Raw genomic sequence first — 12,396 nt, forward strand, 5'->3', positions numbered from 1 at the left:
AACCTAGTGAGGTTTCTTCCAGTTCTCTGTTTCTGTGATGAAAGTAACCTTAGCACCGATGTGATAACTAGTCATTATAGATAGGCCATTGTAGGACTTGTCTGGGAGATGGCACATAAATGGGAAATACTTTTAGTAAGAACATCCTACTCTCATGGAAGGGACTAAATCCCCAGGAAAGGACTGATCACAGCACTGAGAGCTACAAACAGCTGGAATTTGCTGACCTTCTGATCATACTGTATAGTTCATCTCTTGGGCCCAGTCCTGGCAGGAGGCTGAGGGTGGAATCTCTCTAGCAGGGAAGAATCAGGAGGGGTTTGGAGCCATACTGGTCACAGACCTGGAGATCAGCTGATGTGTGGTGTGTTGGGAAGAAATGAGGCAGCTGTTGCTTTGCTCAAAGTTTATTGTGGATCACCCATGCTCTTGTAAACCAAGGGTGCCCAGAGTGACCCTCTGCCATGGAATTTAAGAGCAGACTCTCAACTAAAATGCCATTTTACTCCCACCAGTGCAGATAAGACTATCTCTCACTACAGTTATCAGAGCCCTGCCCATGGATGTCTGCCCCTTCCTCTCAGATCTAGTAGAAGGAAGGCCCTACTAATTCTATGGAAGCCCCCTCTCAAGGGAAAATGGTGCTTGGGGTGGTGTCAGAGTGGAGCTTGAATTGGTGGAAGGGTGATTTCCCACACACAGAGATGTAGATAGTCAGTTCCAGTGTAACACCAACAGATCCTGGTCGTCAGCAGGCGGGATCAAACCTGGGATCTCTGGAACTAAACGCATGAGCCTCTACTGCATGAGCTAAAAGCCACATTGCAGACTCCAAGTGGTCCCAGTGTCCCTAGGGTGGACAGAACACCATACCCAGGAGGTGTGTGGGTCACACCAGCACCCACAGGCTCGGGCATGGACCAGCACACGGCTGGGTGCCTCAGAGCAGCGCTGAGCAGTGATAGCACCGTTGGCTCACAGAGCATGTTCAGGTACTGGATTAGAGCAGAGCTGGGGGTATTGCTAGGTGAGCAGCACTAACAAATAGGCAGCCATGCAACTCCAAAGGAATTCTGCTCCCGTGGTTTACAGTGCCACCCAAAGCCCTCGCTGGAATTATGTCTTTGCATGATTGCTTTAGGTGTCATTTTGATTGCAGCATAAGGAACCCACAGCCTCATTATGTACAGTTGGATGTAATTTTCATTGACCTGACCGTACCAGCTCTGCTTCTGCATACCCAACTAGCCCACTAATGAGCATTTCTTGTATGAGCGTGAAGCATCCCAGGAGGTGGAATCAGAGACAAGAGTCACTAACCAGAATTAAATGAAGAGGGGCAGGTTCTGCCTCAATTTACAATGACTCAGACTGTGAGCCTGGGCACAGCTGGGTGCAGAGTCTGGCATACTGAAGAGGCAAGCTCTTTGGGGACCTTCTCTTTTCCAGCATGTGTACACACACCACCTTGCACAATAGCACCTGATCCCACACTGCTGCCTCTTCATACAGCTAACAGTAACAACCAGAGGACGTGACCTTTCTATAGTGGATGTGCTTCCTTCGATGAATGCATGCCTCCTTCCTCCTCCCTTCCCCATTCACCTGCTTTGCTTTTTTCACCCAGAAAAAAAGTTTGAAAACTATTCCCCTTCCCCAAAATGCCTTATCAAATGCTTTTCTGCCACTGCTTTATTAATAGGACAGTCACTACAACAAGAACACCACCCACTCTTTTATAAACTAATTGCAGACTTCCTGCACTTACACAAGTGCCCCACATTTTCCCCATTAGGCTGATCAAGGTAAAATGCCATGTTATGACTGCCCTGACATCGCAACGCCTATTTCCATAGAGACCTGGGGCATTGACTCTGCTCCTGTTCGTGCAGCGTAAAGCAGGAGTAACTCTACTAAAGTCAGAGTTCCACGGATATATAGGCATCGTAAGCTGCATTGCAATCAAACACGGGATAGCTCAGATCAGAGACAATCAAAAGTTTTCCATCAAAACATTTTTTCCCCAATTGAAACATTTTTTCCATCAATAGTATTTTCATTATAAAATAACCCCCAGATCAGATGTTTCAGCAAAAACCTGAAAATGTTTTGGATGAAAATTAACTAAGGGTGGCAATTAATCACAGTTAACTCTCATGATAAGCTCAAAACAATGAATCACAACTAATCACAGTTTTAATCACAACAGAATAGAATCTTAATTTAAATTTAATAAGCATTATGGATGTTTTTCTACATTTTTAAATCTATTGGTTTCTATTACAACACAGAATACAAAGTGCACAGTGCACACTTTGCAAATATTTGTAATAAAAATACTGTAAAAATGATAAAGTAGTATTTTTCAATTCATCTCACACAAGAACTGTAGCGTAATCTCTTTATATTTGTACGTTGCACTTTCACAATAGACTGCTACGTAACTGCACTCAAAAACAAAATGTTAAACTGTAGAGCCTACATATCTGCCAATTGCTTAGACAAAGAAGTTTGTTTACATTTACAGGAGATAATGCTGTCCTCTTCTTGTTTACAATATCAGCTGAAAGAGTGAGAACAGGGATTCACGTGGCACTTTTGTAGCCAGCATTGCGAGGTATTTACATGCCAGATATGCCCAACATTCATATGCCCCTTCGTGCTTTGGCCACCATTCCAAAGCACATGCTTCCATGCTGATAATGCTTGATAATAAAATAATGCAATAATTACTTAGTGACTGAACTCCCTGGGGGAGAAATGTATGTCTCCTGCTCTGTTTTATCCACATTCTGCCATATGTTTCATGTTATAGCAGTCTCGGATGATGACCCAGCACGTGTTGTTCATTTTAAGAACACTTTCACTGCAGATTTGACAAAATGCAAAGAAGGTGCTAATGTGAAATTTCTAAAGATGCTACAACACTTGACCCATGGTTTAAGAATCTGAAATGCCTCCCAAAATCTGAAAGGGACAAGGTATGGTGCATGTTTTCAGAAATCTTAAAAGAGCAACACTCCGATGCAGAAACTACAGAACCCAAACTACCAAAAAAGAAAATCAACCTTCTGCAGGTGGCATCTGACTCAGATAATGAAAATGAACATGCATCAATCCGCACTGCTTTGGCTTATCATCAAGCAGAACCTGCCATCAGCATGAACGCATGTCCTCTGGAATGGTGGTTGAAGCATGAAGGGACACATGAATCTTTAGCACATCTGGCACATAAATATCTTGCAACACCAGGTAGAACAGTGCCATACAAACACCTGTTTTCACTTTCAGATGACATTGCATTCAAAAACAAAACAGGTTTTTTTGGTACATAATTCTACATTTGTAAGTTAAACTCTCATGATAAAGAGATTGCACTGCAGTACTTGTATGTCTTTTTCAATTCACCTCATTTTTTAGAGTGCAAATATTTGTAATCAAAAATATGAAGTGAGCACTGTGCTCTTTGTGTTCAGTGTTGTAATTGAAATCAATATTTGAAAGTGTAGAAAACATCCAAAAATATTTGAATAAATAGTATTCTATTATTGTTTAGTCAAGCGATCACACGATTAATTTTTTTAAATCGCTTGACAGCCCTAATCCTTTTTGCTTTCTTTCTAGAAACCACAAGACCTAGAAACTTAGTTTTTTTAAAGTGAGATCTCAGATGATTATATGACTTCCAGAGCTGGGGGTTTCAAGAGAGCACTGAATATTTGGAGACTCAATAAAATCGTGGGAATTGGTAACACTTCATTAAATTAGTAATAGGGGTAGCCGTGTTAGTCTGGATCTGTAAAAGCGGCAAAGAGTCCTGTGGCACCTTATAGACTAACAGATATATTGGAGCATGAGCTTTCATGGGTGAATCCAATGAATGCATCCAATGAAGTGGGTATTCACCCACAAAAGCTCTTGCTCCAATATGTCTGTTAGTCTAAGACCATGTCTAGACTACGCGCCGTATCGGCGCGTTAAAATCGATTGCTCAGGGATCGATATATCAATTCTAATCTAGACACGATATATCAATCCCTGAGTGCGCTTATATCTATTCCGGAACTCCACCAACCCCAACGGAGTTCTGGAATCGACATGGCGAGCCACGGACATCGATCCCGCGCGGTGAGGACGGGTGAGTAAATCGATTTTAGATATTCGACTTCAGCTACATTATTCACATATCGATTTTAGATATGCAATTTCAGCTTTTACCCCGTAGCGTAGACCAGCCCTAAGGTACCACAGGACTCTTTGCTGCTTTATTAGTTAGCAGCACCTAGAGGCCCCAGCCAAGATCACGACCCCACTGAGCTAAGAGCTGTGCTAACAATTCCTGGCCTAAAGAGCTTATAATGTAGTTAGACAAGACAGACCAAAGGGCATGAGGGGAAACAGGCACAGAGAGTGAAAGGCCACACAGCAGATCACTGGCAGAGCAAGGAATAGAGCCCAGGCCACTTGACTCCCACTCTGTTGCCCTGTGCACTAGATTACAGTGCCTTCTTATCAGCCTGCCACAGACAGACCCTTCTCCTCACCAGCAACTGCCACCTCTGTGAGGGCAGGGGACACTAGCTAGAATTTGATTCTTAGCAGCAAGCAAGTTATTTGATCCCCTACATTAGGGGAGTCCCAGCTGTTTCTCAGCATCTCTCAATGCAGTTACTTCAAACAAGGCACAGAGCAGGACAGGGCTGGATTGCATTGTCAGAACCACAGGGAGTAGCTGGTTCAGTGTGCCTGCCAACACACATTACAGAATTCTGGCAATTAGAACTGCACAGCAGAGGAGATCCAAGGCTAGTTTCTTCAGGGTACTGCATTTTGTACAACTAAGAACCACTAACCTGCTATACAAGCCCAATGGAAACCCCTCCCCTCTTGTGCCCAGGCTTTCTCACAATGGTGCAGTAGCATAGCCTGCCTCCCCAGCCCAAGGACTGACACCACACCCTGTCAGGCCCTACCTGCAGGGCACAACTTTAGTCTTTAAGCACAAACTTTAGACAAAACAGCCAAACAAAGCAGTTTCTCTATCCACCCTGAGCTATAACCCACTACTACTTGCTACGCTAAAGGAAGACACCTTTCTCTTCACACCTGCTGCTTTGGAGTCTGCCACAAAAGTCCATCTCCATCCTGCAGCAACTGTGCTGCTTGCTGGCTTTTATAATCACTTGCTCCCTTCCCAGCTGGGTCTGATAATTGAACTGGGCTGGCAGAACCCAGGGTCCCTGGCCCTTAAAGGAGCAGACAACTCTCTTACAGCCCTCATTCTCACAGATAGCCATACAGATGCACACTCTAAGCATGCATCTTAGTGGCTAAGAAGAAAGCATGAGAGCAAAAGCACTGTAATCATTTCAGTAGTAGGAGGTGCTCAGATACTCTGGGGATGAGGGCCAGTTTGAGACAGCTAGCTTACAAATCAAGACGGTACTCAAAGAGCATCAGAGAACCCTGGCCCTGATTCTCTTGGTTTTACACCTGTGAACTCCATTGGCTTCAACAGGCTCAATTCTCTTTTGCACCAGGGTGAGTGAGAGCAGGACTGAGACCGTTGAGTACATTGGAGTTATTCCTGGTATGCACCAGGCTGAGAGGCAATAGTTAGGCCACCATCACCACTAGTAATAATAATCAAGTAGAGCTTTCTGCCAAAGGTTGCCAGGTGCCAGTCTAGCAGCCAGGGATTGCCAGGGAGGTAAGGAGCTCTGGCCACATCTCCTTTTCCACACTCATGCTCCATGCATTGGTAACCAGCAGGGCGGCAGGAATAGAAACAGCCCAGTATCTCTCCCCCTTTGGAGGAAGTGCCTGTGCAGACAGCATGCTCCGGTGGCTGGCTATGCTTGCTTAAGGGCAGCTTGATGCCAGCAGAGCAAGACAGAACTGTCCCTGCCCAATGCACTGGAGGATCCAGACCAGACTGTAAAAGAAACAGCAGAAGTGAGAGGAGAATGAGACCAAATGCCACACAAATCAAAAGCCCAGTGAACCAAACTCACCTGAGTTACTCCTAGCAGAACAAGCGAGGCAGAACGCACATTAGAAGAGCCTGGAGTCAGCTGTCTCCTGGGTTTTGCAGAGTACTGGGAAGGCCATCTCATGGCTTGAGAGGTATCCCTGCAGCACCTGGCAGAAGGAGCTGATTCCACAAATTAGCTCAAGTCAGACTCCAGCCTCTAATTGTGATCGTCCTTGGGTTTGACATATTGATTGGGAGCCCGAGACTGCTCAGATTCCAGCTGGAGACAGCAGACAGATGAAAAATCTAAATAAATAAATAAATAACAAGCAGTTTATTGTGTTTGAAATCGCCATTTAATGTGCTTTCACTGTGGCTCCAGACAGCATATCAAGAGGCAATTGTCCATTATCTTATGTGGGTGTGTTGAGGCATTAGTAATGTCATAATAGCACCCACAGACAATGTGCAAAAACTCATAAACACTAACATTAGCCAGGAAACCTAGATTTGCAGGAACATCTCCATGGTGTGATGAGGAAAGTGGGAAGATGAATCAAATGGATACAGTTGTTTCTCTGATGCATATTTCATGCCTGGTGTTTCAAAAGATGTACGTTAATCCCAGGAGTGAGAGGAAATATGTCTGTCTGATTTTCATTTATAAGGGAAAGGGCATTTTTCATGTTTTCAGAACAGCCTGGGAGATTTGGTGGGAGAATTGTTGCACACACTTAAAACAACACAGCAAACAGAACATTTTTCCAGCCCAAAGATGTGACAGGGAGACTATTGCTAGTGCTTCATGTCTCTGGGCAGCTGTGGGATCACCCATGAAATGCCTTCGAATTGTTACTCACAATATATTGATATAAGTGTCTGATCTGCAATACATCAACCCCACCACATATTCACAAATCATGGGTCAGGCCCCCCACAAACCTTGAGACCAGTTTAAAAACCATGAGATTTTTAATACAACAACAATGAACTTTTGCTTTCTGCCTGGCTTCTGAGTCATGAGGGCACACACAGGTCATGCTTTCAAGCTTTTCTCTGCAGCCATTAAGGCCAGAAACATTTTAAAGAAAAAAAAATAGCAAGCTGAGATTCTTACCAAATCGCTTGGCTCCAGGAGCTGAAGCTTTAAGTGAAATATCAAATATTGCGAGACTTGCACTCAAATGGCAAGAGTTGGCAATGCTGAAATTGGGTCCTCAGTTCAGCATATGAATGCTCAGATCAGACCCCAGGCATTGGCCATCCCCAGTGACTGCCAGCACAGATTCTTTATGGGTCCAGTTCAGCAAGGTACTTAATCACATACGTCAGTCCAGCCCTATTCAGCAAAGCACTGCTATGTCCAAATGGTGACTTGGATGAGGGACTCTCCAATTCCTTTTGACTTGCTATCCAAGGCAGGATTTGAATTCACGTCTCCAGAGGCGACCAGACATCTGTATGGTCCAGCCCTCCCTCAGAACACATTTTCCTGATGACAGCCTGTTTCTAGCCTTACAGGGAAATTGATCAGCTGTTGCTTTTCTATTTCAATAGGCACTTGAAGTGCCATATTCTATTTATACCTCACTTATGTAAGCTTGCCGTCTCGGCTGCTGCTCAGTGTCGCTTTCTGGTGTGGTGGGGGAGCGGGTGGCGTAGGAGGCCTGATGCTTCAGGATACTCAAGAGCTGGAAGTGGTGGAAGCTGCGTTGTCTATGTATATTCCTGGCTGGCCAGAAATAGCAGATGGAGCGGCAGAATTAAAGCTCCAGCAATGCCAGGCCTGTCATTTCTACTCATGATATACCTGAGGCTAGAGAGCCTGGGGCATTTTAGTGTCCTCTGGGAGGGTGAGGAATGAGGGGATTGAGGAAAAATCTAGTGACCTATTTGTCAGGGGTCCCCCAGCCAGAAAATAAGAAATATGCACCCTGAATATGCCCAGAGGAGGAAATGTCCCCAAAGTTTCAGCATATGGCTATCGCTGATTTGGTCTCTGGAATGAGTATGTGTAGGAAATCTACCAGCATCATCTTGGGTTGGTCACATGGATGGACAGCAAAGAATCCTGTGGCACCTTATAGACTAACAGACGTTTTGGAGCATGAGCTTTCGTGGGTGAATACCCACTTCGTCAGATGCATCTGTTAGTCTATAAGGTGCCACAGGATTCTTTGCTGCTTTTACAGATCCAGACTAACACAGCTACCCCTCTGATACTTGTCACATGGATGGGGGGATCCAAGTTCAAGGTCCCATGTTTGGGCCCCTTATTCTCCCAGCCTTTGGGGTCTGGGAGCATCTCCTTTGGTGCTGTAGCGACCTCCTCTGGGTAAATGAAGGAGTAGTGCTGGCTAGTTCTGGGGAGAGCAGCATCTGCCCTTCCTCACCCGAGGAAAAGCTGTTAAGTTTCTGGGCTGAGAAGAGCGAGTGGCTGGATACAGGATTGTGGGTTCTCAGTGAAACTATCTTCTTCAATGACCAGCTCCTGCTTGCCAGCGGTGGGAATGTCCGTGTTGGATTCAGAATGATCCAGAGCCAGAACCTTCTTCCTAATCTCTGATGCTCACTGGGGGAGAAGAAAAGAGGGGCATAGGAGGCAGGGTTGATTTCTCTGTGGCTCTGGAGGGCTTGTTGTTGTCAATGTTCTAAACTTGACACAAGGCTGCCGGTCACATCACGATTTCACTCTGGATCCTTTTCTCCAGCCTCACTTACGTACAGCAACAAAGAGAAGCCTGTCTAACAGTCCATAGACAGAGGGGAGGGTTCTGCAGTCCTGGTTCAGGGAAGCACAGGCCATGCCAGCTTGGCCCATCGTGCTGAAGAGGGGCAGGACTTAGGTAGCCAATCACAGTGTGGGACAAATCATCAAAGGGGTGAGGTTGAAAACAACACAGAGGCCTAAAAAGCTTCCAAGGGAGGTTGTGGAATCCCTGTCACTGGCGGTACTGGAGACCAGGCTGAACAAACCCCTGTCAGGGATGGTCTAGGTTTACTTGGTCCTGCCTCAGCGCAGGGGGTTGGACTAGATGATTTTTTGAGGTCACTTCCAGCCCAACATGTCTATGATTCTGTGAAAATAATTCTCCAGCCTATTGGATGAATCCTTGTGCAGGAAAACACCCCACAAAAAAAAGGGCTGAATCCCTAAGGTCAATTTGCCCCTTGCCCCATTACTTACATCTGCTTCAGCCTAGGCCTTGTGCAGGGCTGGCTCTTGCTAGCAGCATGATATAGTGGTTAGGCCAGCCTAGAAGTTCGGAGAGCTGGATTCAAATCCCTGCTCTGTGTGACCATGGGCAAGTCACATGATGAGCTAGGGCTGTGATTGCCCTGCTTAGGCACAAATACTGGGAGTCACTCTCAGCCAGCTAGCATGAGTGCAGAGAGCAGTGGAGCTGCAGTAGCACGGCTAGCAGCAGCGGAGACATAGCTGATTACAAACCTGCCTGACACTGAAGCGCTCCTTGAGCTAGCATGAGGTTGTGTACCCAAGGAATCGCACTCTTACCTCATAGGATAGACTGAGCCTTAGCTTACCTGTGCTTCACTTCCCTCTCTATAAAATGGGAACAACAGCACAGTCCTGCCTCGCTGGGGTGTTGTGAGGAGAAATCCATTAAAGGGCATGAGGTGCTCAAAGTAACAAGGGACATATGAGTCTGATAGGCAGTGTCCCAGATCTAGAGGATAGGTGCTTTGCCCCTGGCTTCTGAACAGTCTCTAGGAAGAACCTGCTCAGTGTGCCAGACCCCCACAGGGTCTCACTCTTCCTTCAAGGAAGGACACAGAGCCTACCGTCTCCTTCCATTGAACCTCTGGGTCTCCAGCATACCATGAGCTCTGTTCGGCGAGTCCAACTGAGACCGACTTCTGGTTGAGACCTGTCTACTCTCAGGGCTTAATGCACCTCCCCAAGCATTTGCAGTGACAACCAAACAACAGTGTCAAAACAAACAGGGCTATTAGTCAGCTGGAACGCAGCCTAGGAAGTCTTTACAGCAGCACAAAGAAAGGAAGGCTAAAGCTTAGGCCCAGCCAAGTGTTCAGGTTCTCTTTGTCTGTCTCCATCTCCCCTCCTTATCGGTTCCCAGGTGAAAGTCAGACTCCCTCCAGCAGCCCTGAGAGACATACCTATATTGATGTAAAACCCTAGCGTAACCAGGCCTATGTCTCCCAGCCTGCCCTGAGAACACATAGACCCTTTTCCCCCTATGGGTAACAATGCAAAATATAGGGGAAACTAGGCATACATAGGATTCTTAAAAATATTACAGAAAATTCCCACTTCATCACAGGTAGAATTTCACCTCTGATGAATGGTTTGGCCAAATCCGTTGTCCATAGGATTACTTTTTCCCAGCCAATGAAAACAACATCACATTAGTCAGCTGTGGAGGTTCTCTCTATGTATTCTGGGAAAAATCTCTCTCAGTCCCTGTTTGATCATTCCAGCTGATTCCTGTTCCATGGGGGCAGAACTGCTAATAATGGTTTGTTATTAGAACATGCAGGAAATTCTCTCTGAGGAAAAGCATTACAGGTGCATTATCTCTCTTCACTGTGCCTCTTGGTGAAAGTTAATCTTAATTAACTACCACTTCACTGCTTCTTTAATTTGATAAACATAAAATCCAAGCACAGTAATAAAGTGATAAATCATCTCCTATTGAGGCAGCCCGCAAAGCGAAGGGCCCTAAAATCAATACTTTGAAAAAAATATATTATTATAGTTCCAAATTAAGCAGCGTCTGGGAATGGTGCAAATGGAATTAACAGCTGGTTGAGATAGAAAAGACCAGACTTCCGCAAGGGGCTTAGACTTCTTGCCCAGGCGTGTATAAGGAGAGAGACATCATCTTTCATTACGTACAGCAGAAAGATAATGCATTAGGCAACATGTCCAGTTGTTACAGCAGAGGAATAGGAGCCAGCACTGTCTGATTGTAGTCCCAGCTTTGCCACAATGTCACTGCAAGCAAAATTCACCTCTGAGCATTAGGTCAGAACAAGGCCTATGCGAAGTTAAGTCCCATTGACAGCAGTAGGCTCTTTTGGGTTGGCCTTCTGGGCAGGAGTGAATTTTACCCTGTATGAACTTGGTCAATGTCACTCTTTGTGCCATCAGTGATATGGGGGTAAAGCTATCTACTCCACAGGGGAGTTGTGACACTTTACTAATATTTGTAAAGTGCTTTGAGATGGATGCATACTCACTCTTCTTTCTTCTTTATCTACAGCCATATCATCCTATGTCCTGGCGTAACTTGTCAGCATAAACTGACATTGGTATTGCACTAGGAGATGAAGTATTTCAATGCCATGCCTAACAGAGACTCATCTCCGTATCTATTACACTTTGCTACTTCTTCCTCCTCCCTGCTCGGCTAACACAGCAGCATGTGAGCCTCCGGCCAGTCCTGACAATAGATCAGTGCGCCTGCTCAATGTACTGTTCTTTCCAAAACGAGAGTGATGGATTCTGCACACATTCCAATTTGGAATCCCGTCCCCATCTTAGATTTGCTGCACCTTTGTGCAAAAACAATAACAGAGAGAACTGTAACAAAACAATAAACTATAATGCAATAAGACTGGCTGCTTTCCTCAGCTCTACCTACGTACAATTTTGCTCTTGAGATAGAAAATAGAATTTGATTGTGGGAGCTATGAGGTCAAAGGCTTTGGGCATTGTATCATGTAGTCTCAGCAACTTCTGTCTCTCCTGTGTGAGATTTTCCTGCTGTCACCCCAAAGAAAGGCGCTAGTAATTTATAAAAGCCAATTTAACCTGAAGCCATTTGATCACTGGCTCAGTTTCAATAGCAAAGTTCAAATTAGCGTCTAATGCTGTGTCTGAGAGGCAGAAAGGCACTTGGGCTAATTCCAACCTTCATTGCACTGGTGAAAATCAGGTATGATCCCACTGGAGTTGATGAACCAAATTGTCATTTACATGGATGTTGTTACTTTGGCACTATAAAAGGACCTTTAATGGACACTGGTGTCCTCCGTGGCCAGCACAGAGTCAGTGTTAGGGATATACGTATGGCCCTGCTCCCAGTCCCCTGTGTAGAGGCCAGATTTCACCAGTGCACTCTGGCTATTCACTGCCTCCCAGGACCCATGGGAAATGGTGTAAGCGAGAGTATCCACACGGTTGTTCGTACTTACACCACGGGCCAGATAGGCTGCTGAACACTTCCAGAATACTAGGAGAACAAAGATGGCTTAAAGCCACCGTCACCTCTCCTACCCCTTCCCCGTGCCACGCTTAGGAACCTAGGAGCTGAGCATGAGATCCAGCAGAGCCACTTGGTGTAAATCAGATGTACGAGAGATTCAAGCAAAGCGTTCCACTCTCTCTGCAGCAGCATTGTCCCCAAATCAGCCCATCTCTGTGGTGCTTTATAGTT

Source organism: Chelonoidis abingdonii, chromosome 13, assembly GCF_003597395.2.
Source record: "Chelonoidis abingdonii isolate Lonesome George chromosome 13, CheloAbing_2.0, whole genome shotgun sequence".
Classification (NCBI taxonomy): domain Eukaryota; kingdom Metazoa; phylum Chordata; order Testudines; family Testudinidae; genus Chelonoidis; species Chelonoidis abingdonii.